The sequence below is a fragment of the Babylonia areolata genome, chromosome 24, assembly GCF_041734735.1.
Source record: "Babylonia areolata isolate BAREFJ2019XMU chromosome 24, ASM4173473v1, whole genome shotgun sequence".
NCBI lineage: Eukaryota > Metazoa > Mollusca > Gastropoda > Neogastropoda > Buccinidae > Babylonia > Babylonia areolata.
Window position 1 is genome coordinate 24,064,027 of NC_134899.1, and position 10,000 is coordinate 24,074,026.

The following is a 10,000-nucleotide window of genomic DNA, read 5'->3' on the forward strand; positions in this document are numbered from 1 at the left end:
TGGCTACTGAAATAAAAACAACTGCTGAAATGGTTGCACAAAACTGGATGTAATATATTACTTTTCGTATTTGGCTGAACAAGGTAACAAGAAAATACAAATTTCCTGAAATATTGCGATGGCATGCAATTTCATGTTAACTCAGTTATTCTGCTGTCCTAGACAAAGGGAAAAACGAGCAAATTAGATAACTGTCGGACGTTTTCGGAGGAATGCGTGATGTGGAGGGTCCTCAATCTTCCAGTGTTTTACAACCTTTAGGTCTTATCTTGTCAGTGGTTCCTGCATCATAACACAATTATCTGCCCTTTTGAAAAAAAAGAATATTAAAGTCGTGTCAACATTTCTTGGCACACTGTTATCGTTATGAAATATGCTGCTGGGATTATTATGGAGACGTTTCGTTACAATGTGCGTAAAATACAAAAAGAGTTACAAATTTGATTTGCATAATTTCCTGCACACGACATACACTTGCCATTTTCAGCACAGATTCTATCATTGGAACAAACTGCGTGTCTCCCTCCCTCCTTCCTTCCTCCCCCCGCCTCCCTTTTCTCTCTCTGTCTCTCCGTCTCTCTCTCATATATCATGTTATCGTCTCTCATTCATATGGGGCAATGGTCTTAGGTGAATAAATCATCTGCGTCTGTGCTGCATCTGCGCCTCTCTCTCTCTCTCTCTCTCTCTCTCTCTACTATTTCGGGATCGTGTTTTTCCTCATATAACATGCCAGCTAATTGACTGTGAAGCAAACCTCATAGGAGTGAAAGCAACCTGGTGTTCCTTCATGTCTGACTGGGGAGACGGGGATGGGGGGAAGAGGGAGTTGTGTGTGTGTGTGTGTGTGTGTGTGTGTGTGTGTGTGTGTGTACGAGCGCGCACACGCGCGTATTTGTGTTTTTGCCTGTGCGTGGGTGTATACGTGTTTGTTTACGTGCGTGCACAAGCGTGTTTGTGTAAATGATTAACGCCAATTAGACGGGAGAGTGCGCTGGGGGAGGGATATGCAATGAGATGATGTGTTGGAAAGTGGCAGTCTGAAAAGTGTTTTTGCGATATACCGACTCATACCGAATCAGCGTGTTAAAACTTAATTGTACATTTGGTATCTGCTATCTGTTGGAAAAAGTAAGTGCTCTGTTCATTCGTCGCAAAACATATTTTTGTTCAGCATATCAAACTGTTTCTGTGAAATTACGTACTATGTAATTAAGGAGCATACTCATTCTTGACAAACAAATAATCAACAACACATAAGACAACATGTTGTTTTCAAGCAGGCCTATGTATTAGAAAAGAAGCAGTGGAAGGTTAGCTGAAGCCAATAAACTGTTTAAAGAGACAAAATGGACCCGATGTCCTGAGGGAGGAAACTCTAGTAATTCTTTTTAAACTGTCTGTTCAGCTTTGAGAGAATTCAACAAAATCTTCTTGTTTATTCATAATGATGTTTAATTTCAGTTTTTTTGTCATTTAAGTGTTCTCTTTTCCTCTCTGTTGATGTACACGTTCTCCTGAACACAGAATAGTGTTCCCTTGTTGTTCTAGAAAGTGTCGGATACTTTTCATGTGGATGAGAGAAAAAAATAAAAGAAAGAAATTCCGATGTGTCCCCGAAGACCGAAATAATAATGACTTGCTTCACGTGCAGTCACACTCTCTACCTCCCTTGTGGATGACCCGGGAGTGACACAGACTACTCTGGGGTATTTGCAGTCTCCCGTCCCGCTTTGATCACAGAGGAGAAAGAGAGAGTGTCAGAAAGAGAGACAACGACATATTGTCAGGCCTCCTTTCCATGACAAAGGAGTTGGCGACAAACAAAATATGAAACAATGAATAACGCATCATGAACAAGAATACATCAGTGTACGCACACAGACAGCCACACACACAGACACAGTACACACACAGACACACACACGCACGCACGCGCACATACACATACATACACGTACGCACGCACACACACACATACACACACACAAGAGCGCCCACAAGTGCACGCACATACGCACACAGCGAGTTGACTGCATGAAGCCAGCCATACCCATATGCTCTAGAATGGAATAGACTGCGAAAATGAAGCCAAGAAATTGACAAACTTACGATCATGGTTCAGTGCCTCAAACGTACAAACCGCTCGTCGAATTGGCATATGATTTTTTTTTTCAACAGAAAACCAACGAAGCATTCCCAAATTCATCCATTAGCGGTCGATTTCACAAACTTTGCTCTCACGTAGAAGGTGTAAACAAATACCAACAAACTAGTAATTAAACATTCTGATTCACAGGACCTCAAAACAGCAGGGTGGTCGTCAGTAACATTTGGCAGGTACGTGTTCATCTCCTGGACTATAATACATTGGACAAACCAAACAGTTCTCAAATATTATTTTCCATAGGACCAAACTAAACAGCAATTGTAAACAACTCCATGTTTGAATCTTCGAGTCGCCTTGCCGTGTTTTATAATAATTTATACACAGTTTGAAAACCAACGGGGCACTCAGGACAGAAAACAAAACCAAACCACCAGCACATCAGGGGTTGCAAAGCAAAATCGTCAGCAAAAAGTCGAACAAGAGCTGGATAAAATCAGAAGAAAGCTGGATGCGTTGTATGCCACCAACATGCACATCTATGCTCAGATCACTGATAAACAAGTGTTTGGTAAAGAGAGAGAGAGAGGGGGAGAAATAGAGAGAGAGGAGGAGAGAGAGAGAAGTAAGGAGTAAAAGGAGAGAGAGAGAGAGAGAGAGGTGAGGAGTAAAAGAAGAGAGAGACAGAGAGAACGGAACGGAATGGTTTATTCACATATAGGCCTCAGCCCCACGTGAAGGGGTTCACATGAACATTGTGCAAACAAGTATAAATACGCCTCGGGACATGAACTGACCTTCGAAGCGAGAGACAGAGAGAGAAAGAGAGAGAGTGTGTGTGTTTCTTCTGAAACCTCAATAAATCAAGTATTCCAATCTACGTCTCGCCATCGTCTCTGGTTCCGAAGAGTGTCAGACCCGGAGGACTTGGTTCCGCTGATTCTTATCGCTCCATCCTCCGCTTCCCGCTGCTCTCCCCTGACGGCACGTGACCTCAGTGTCGCGAACCGGAAATGCCACGAACCGATCAGAAGGCTTTCCGGAACAGGCTGTCAGTGACTGGAGAGTATCGGGAGGTTCAACGCTGTGACTATTTGATTTCTGTCAGCGTCGGGTTGTGAGTGAGTTTGGAGAGATTATTTTTAATCATATTAACTGACGCTGAACGTTGATACACACGCAGGCACACATACACACACACACACGCGCACACACACACACACACACACACACACACACACACGTACGGACACACACACACACATACTCTCTCTCTCTCTCTCTCTCTCACACACACGCACGCACACACACACACACACACACACACACACACACACACACACACACACACATTATGACACTGGAGCAATACGCATTCACATACATATGAATACGCATGAACACACACACACACACACACACACACACACACACACACACACACACACACACACACACACACACACACACACACACACACACACACACATCCTCACCCCCAACTCCAATCATATTCACATAAAAGACAACGCATGTGCATGTCTGCAGACAGTCACAAAGAAATATAGATACAGGCACAGACACACACAGGCAGACAGACAGACAGACAGACAGACACACACACACACACACACACACACACACACACACACACACACACACACACACCGCTGGCTGCTTTCGTTTTTGTAAATCTTTAAACTCTTTCTTGAGCATGAACCCCCTCGCACCGCCCCCACCGCCTCTCTCACATATGCACACACGAATACTTGTTCGTTTGAAAAAGATGAAAGAGAAGAAGAAGAAGAAGAAGAAGAAGAAGAAGAAGAAGAAGAAGAAGAAGATAATGATGATGATGATGATGATGATGATGATGACGATGATGATGATCATTATTGTTACAACACGTGCTAGGAAATTTGTATTATTTTTGTATTCTTCGTTAAAACATAAAAGACATCAGATTATCTGCATTAAGTACGTACATGACGTTTGGTCAAAAGTACATCTTGATGATTGCATTGGATCTGCTTCGTACACATACTTCAGCCTTTGAGTTTGATCCCAGCCTTGTTTAAATACGTGACCCCCGCCCTCCCCCGCCCCCTCAGAGGTGAACCCAGAGAGAAAATCTGGCCCGACCCAATCCCAGCGGCCCGGAAGCTCTACGGAGGACTGAAGGACCTGCAACGTACTGCCGCCTTTGTCGAGGAGACGGGGGAATCCATCTGATAAATGACGAACGAGACAACAACAACCCAATGACCAAACCAATTCCACGCTTCATTTGCCTCGTTCTGGCGACACGCGAGGTTGCACGAAACAGACACAACGAAAGATCACAGTCGGATGAACAGGACAGACAGCCAGGGACAGATCATGATTGATAAGTGCTCAATTCTGTGAAACAAAAGACTGTACATTCCCCTATCAATTACTCAGGGGCTGAGCACATGAAGAGCAACACCCTCTGTAGGCACGCAGACAGACCCTATGGGGGATTGGGGGGAGACATTGCTAAATGGTACAAGCCATCGTCGTCTGTATTTTTTTATTTTTTTATTATTGCTGTTGGGTGTTTTTTTTTTATGTCAGTGACTTCTGTCTGTCCATACCAGTCAGAATGCACTCGCTTTCAGTCGAGGCCAAAACACCAGCTAGGGTAAAAAAGACACGGGGGGGTAGGGGGGGTAGGGGGGGGGGCTAGGGGGGGGGACGTGGTCTGCTCTCACACACCCGGAGAGGTCACTCATCTTCCTTGCAAACAGAGCCAACAAAAGAATGCTATTCATTCGCCACCGGCTCTGTGCACACAACAGTGTGAAATCGATATGTGAATTGTTCGTGATGACAGGAAAATATAAGACAGCGAGAACCCATGGCAGGACCATGGTAGGTGGCCTGCCTTTGACATGTATTGATGGAGACGTCCCGTTGGGTCCAAGTGCCATTTGGACACATTACCATTGAGGCTTACTTCATCTAGGGCCCAACTCCATCAGGGCCAACTTCTAAATGGCACAGCACCATTGTTACCACTTAATGTACGGCCTGATACCGTCAGCGCCCAGTTCCAATACGACCCGGTCCTATCAGGGTCAACAAAGCCCAATACTAAAATAGCCCAATACTATAGGTTCCAGCGCAAATGATTAATATTTTGTTTCACTCCCGCTCGTCAGAGAGCAGAAGTACAATATCAACTTGAAGATGTACTGAGTCATTATGGTACTGCGCCCTATTGGTAATGGACTGTATTGTGACTAGGTCCTAATGGGACTGCGACGAAAAAGGAATGGCTGCGATTGAGCTTAACTCCATCGGGTCTCAGTTACATGAAGGCTGACTCGCTGTCAGGCCCAGCACTGGGACACAGTGGTTCTGGGACGTAATGGAATTACTTTTCAAAAGTTGAGTCCATTGGGTCCCAGTATCATTCAGTACCAGACTGAGCTCTTTTGGAAATGGGCCGTACCGTTCCTGGGTCCTCGTGGCATTCCCCGCCCAGATAACCACAGGGACCCCTCAAAGACGTCAGTTGCTTATGTTCCGGTGGTAGTCTGCGCAGAACAGAGACGGTCTGTGGGTTTCGATTTGCGCTCTCGCTTCGGTTCTGTGTCTGAAAGAAAAGAGTAATTCCGTATCTGGAGGTTGACGGCAAGAAAGGGACATGATAGAGTTTTGTTTATTTGTTCTTGTTCTTGTTAAGTTCTGTTTAGTTATTCATTTATCTATTTATTATCTATTTGTTATCTATTTGTCAGTTATCTATTCATTTATTCATCTGTCAATTTATCTATTTGTTTATTCAGTCATTTATTTATTTACTTACTTACTTTACTCAGTTACTTCCGTTTGATTTTGAGTTGTCTATTCACCTATCCTTCAGACCTTCCCGCAGTTCAGTCTGCAATGAGTCATGACCGTCATCCGAAACGTCATCCTCTTCATTCGGCACGGTCACCCACTTCGGGCTTTTTTTTTTCTTCTTCTTTTTTTTTTAACCTTGGTTTTCAATTACTTTTGGTTCTAAACTTATATTTGTATCTATTTATCTGTCCGTGAGCGTGTATCTTTCTGACTGACGACATTGTTTTCGTCTCTTTCCAGCATCCCGGCTGTTCCCCGTAGACAGCCCAGAAGCGATCATCGCAAACAGCCAGGTCCGTTCAGCCGTCCATTGTTGCTGTCTGTCCACATGGGGGACCAGGCCAGAGAATGGTGGGCCAGAGGCGTGAGGCCAGTCAGTAACCATTGCCACAGGTCCCAGCAGCTGTGCAATACCTGGTGTATTTCATGGCCCACTTAATTAACACAGCCCCCTGTGGGACAGTCTGTGAATGTGTGGGTAGATGATGTTCGAAAACCAGCTTCATGCTGTGTACATTTTTGTGTTACCGCTTCATGACCTCAGTCGATTTCGTGTTTAACTGTGATCATTGCACGTGTATGTGTGTGATAATTGTGTATGTGATTTACTCTGATCGCTGCTTCCACTGCCGTCTTTTCTTTCTTTCCTTCCCTTTCTTGAAGTGTTTTGTTCTAACTTGTCCATTGCCAAGTACCCTGAAGCGATATACCCTATCTGAAAATAAAAGAATTCTTGCAATTGTTTCGTAATTCTTGCGAAGCTTACATACAAACAGAACGGGCCGATACTAGATCTCAGTTGTGTAGAACACGTCTTTTGAAAATGCACACGTTTCTTTGCGCAGAGAATCCAAATCAGTTTGGCGTTCGTGGCCATATTAGAGAAGTAGAATTATTGACGCTGTCACTGACAGCGGTGACTCGGAGAAACGTCATTATCATGCAAGAGACAGTTGGTGACTCAAAATTATTCAGCCAGAAACTGATCGATGATCTGGTGAAAACCGATAAGCCAAATTGAAGAAGAAGAAGAAAAAAAAAATGTCGAGATCGAGTTGTCGAGGGTCTCTGGTCTCTGGTCAGTGTGTTTAGATCAGAAACCGGAGACTTTGATCTTGAACCCTGTCCACAATACACTGAAAAACAAACCCACACACCCTGTCCCATTTTGCATGTGTTATCAGTCTGTCAGCGCTCTCTCAAGAATGGTGGTGAGTCGTGTGAAGTGGTGTGTTGCCAACAATTAAAACAACTTTCCTCCCGAATTTGGCTGTTGTCTATGAAGTTCATGCTTGTTTTCATTGAAATGAATTCCATATATGCCGCTATAAATATTGACTCAAAGTTATGTCCCACCCACCCGTCAATTTATCTTATAGTGGTAATGATTATAAGGGGAAAGGAACTTACATTATCTTGTAACAAAGTTCCTGGCGGATTTTCTACTCTCGCTGTTTTCTCCTTTTTTAAAAGTTTAGTTTTCCAAGATTTTCCTTCCTTTCTGATTTATTTACTTCTGTATTATGTTCCCCGAGTCCCAACGTTTACTTGGAAATAAGCTATTGGCGGCTTTTCTCTCCTGGCTCTTCTGGATTCCCCCCCCCCCCCCCCCCCGAGAGTTCCCTCCCTTGGTGATTTCATTTTCTTCGGACTAGGTTCTCCGACACTGGTTGAGGGAACTTGGAAGCTTCAGTCTCATACCTTTCGATTTTATCTGGGGCAGTAAGTCAAAGAATGAGGAGATCTTATCCTCTAGAAGACTAAAGCCTTTGGAACGAGTTTGGCCTCACTGAATTGGAATGTAACTTGGACCAGTTCATAGAAAAAAAAAAGTAGGGGTGTCGAGGTGATGACGTTCACGTAATTCTGTAACGTGAATTTATAGTGTGGAAATAGCGCTGTTTTCGCTGACCAACTTTTGTGAACATGTGAAAGCACGGGTCTCCTTAAATTGGTTAAGATCTCCATGGTGCACACACCGCAACTCACGACGGGCCATTGTTTCCCCGTGCTTGACAAATACATCATTTTACACAATAATTGCTCATATCACTTCGCCTCATTCCTACATTTTCCCCAGTCAAAATGAGCGTCGTGCTGATAATGCAGAGAGCGTGGATCGATCATTATGCCATAATTAGCACTGCAGGTTCTGTGTCTAGAGAGATACAACACATAAATACGACACTGATCACGCAAGGTGACTTACATTAATGACACAACGAAGTTACGTTCAAATAATCTAATCAACCACAGTTGTGTAGCCATCAGTGGGTTCTCATGGTGTAGGATACAGTACAATACAACACAATGCAATGCAATACAATACAATACATCCTATCAATCTGATCAGAAACTATTTGTGCATCAACCACTTGTGCATGATTTGAAGTGTTTCTTTATTTAAAGGTGCGGCGCATATGGATCAGACCACCCGCTGCGATGTCTTACTGAAAGACACTGAAACTGAATCCACATTTTTAGCGTATCACCTGACACAGCGGAGAATGTTGAAGGTCACTGATCAGACGTACCATCATGAGTCCAGGATATATCATGTTCATGGGCCGCTGGGAAAAAGCAATATGGAATCTGTTTGGCCAAGTACATAATATGTTTCACTCATGCTGAGAAGATACACTTCACAGTCCACAACAAAAACTGAAAAACTGGGTCTTGATTACCATGATAATAATAACTTACGACAAGGACCATGATCTCCTCTGGTCTACCTTTTCAAACGGCACGGTATAGATCTTTCTAAAGCTGGGAGGCCCGCAGCATTCTCTGAAAGAGGTAGCCACTATCCGTCAGCAGATCTTGTTGCTATCACTGGACAGGCATGGAGCCACGTCGTGAAGATCAAAGCGGTGTGGTAAGGGAATTTTAGCATCTCCCGGATGGGCAGTTGTGTATCAATTCAACGTTGGACTGGCTGTGTTGAGTTCTTGTCTTCTGCTTTGTCATTCGTATTAAAGCTTGCGTAATTGTGTGACTTACGTAGATGAGTGTATTGTGTAAGGAGAGAGAGAGAGAGAGAGAGAGAGAGAGAGAGAGAGAGTGTCCTAAAGTACAAATTCTTGAGAAATGTTTTGAGTTCTGACTTCTCTTTGTCTCTCTCCCTTCCCCCCATCTCTCATCTATGTGTATGTGAGCTAGGGTATGGGGTGTATGTGAGCTAGGGTATGGGGTGTATGTGAGATAGGGTATGGGTTGTGGTGATCGGCCTACGTGTGTGTGTGTGTGTGTGTGTGTGTGTGTGTGGGGGGGGGGGTGATAGGAATGAAGGTGCGTGCATGCGCGCATGCGTGTCTGTTAGCGAGTGCGTGTGCTTATGTGTGTGTGTGCGTGTATGCGGACATGTATGTGTGAGCTGCCTGAATTATCCGTCCAGAGAAAACAGAAGCAGCACGACTGTCAAATCTCAGTGGGGGGGATGTAGTTTACTTCCCCTTCACCAGATACAGACCAAACAGTGGGCCAAGGGAGGAATCGGCGCCGATATTTACGACCACGGCAAACACAACACACACACACACACACTCTCTCTCTCTCTCTTTCTCTCTCTCTTCCGTCGCACACCGCCACTTACCGAGCCGTGACGAATTCGCATGTGGACAGTCGTCCATAGCGTGGCTCTGGGGAAATCATCTGGTAGTCCAAAGATGGCGCTGAGAATGGCAGAGAGGCTTTGTCAGGGTTTGCGGAAGAAAAAAGGGGAGTAATCGGGGAAATCATCATCTGCGAGGGTCACGTTTGTTTTTTTTTTTTTTGTTTTTTTTGTTTTTTTTTTTTTTTGGGGGGGGGGGGGGGGGGGGGTGGGGGGGGGGGTCTTTTCTCTCTTTCTTTTTTCTTGTTGCTTGCAGGCAATGCAAATCCCATTTGCACTTAATCCTACAAGTTAAAAACAATTTTGAAGTACACGTTTAATTTGGGTGGTTTTCCTGTTCGTTGTTTGTTTGTTGGTTGTTGTTTTTATTCATTTCATTATTTGTATGGTTGTTATTTTTGTTATATATTTTG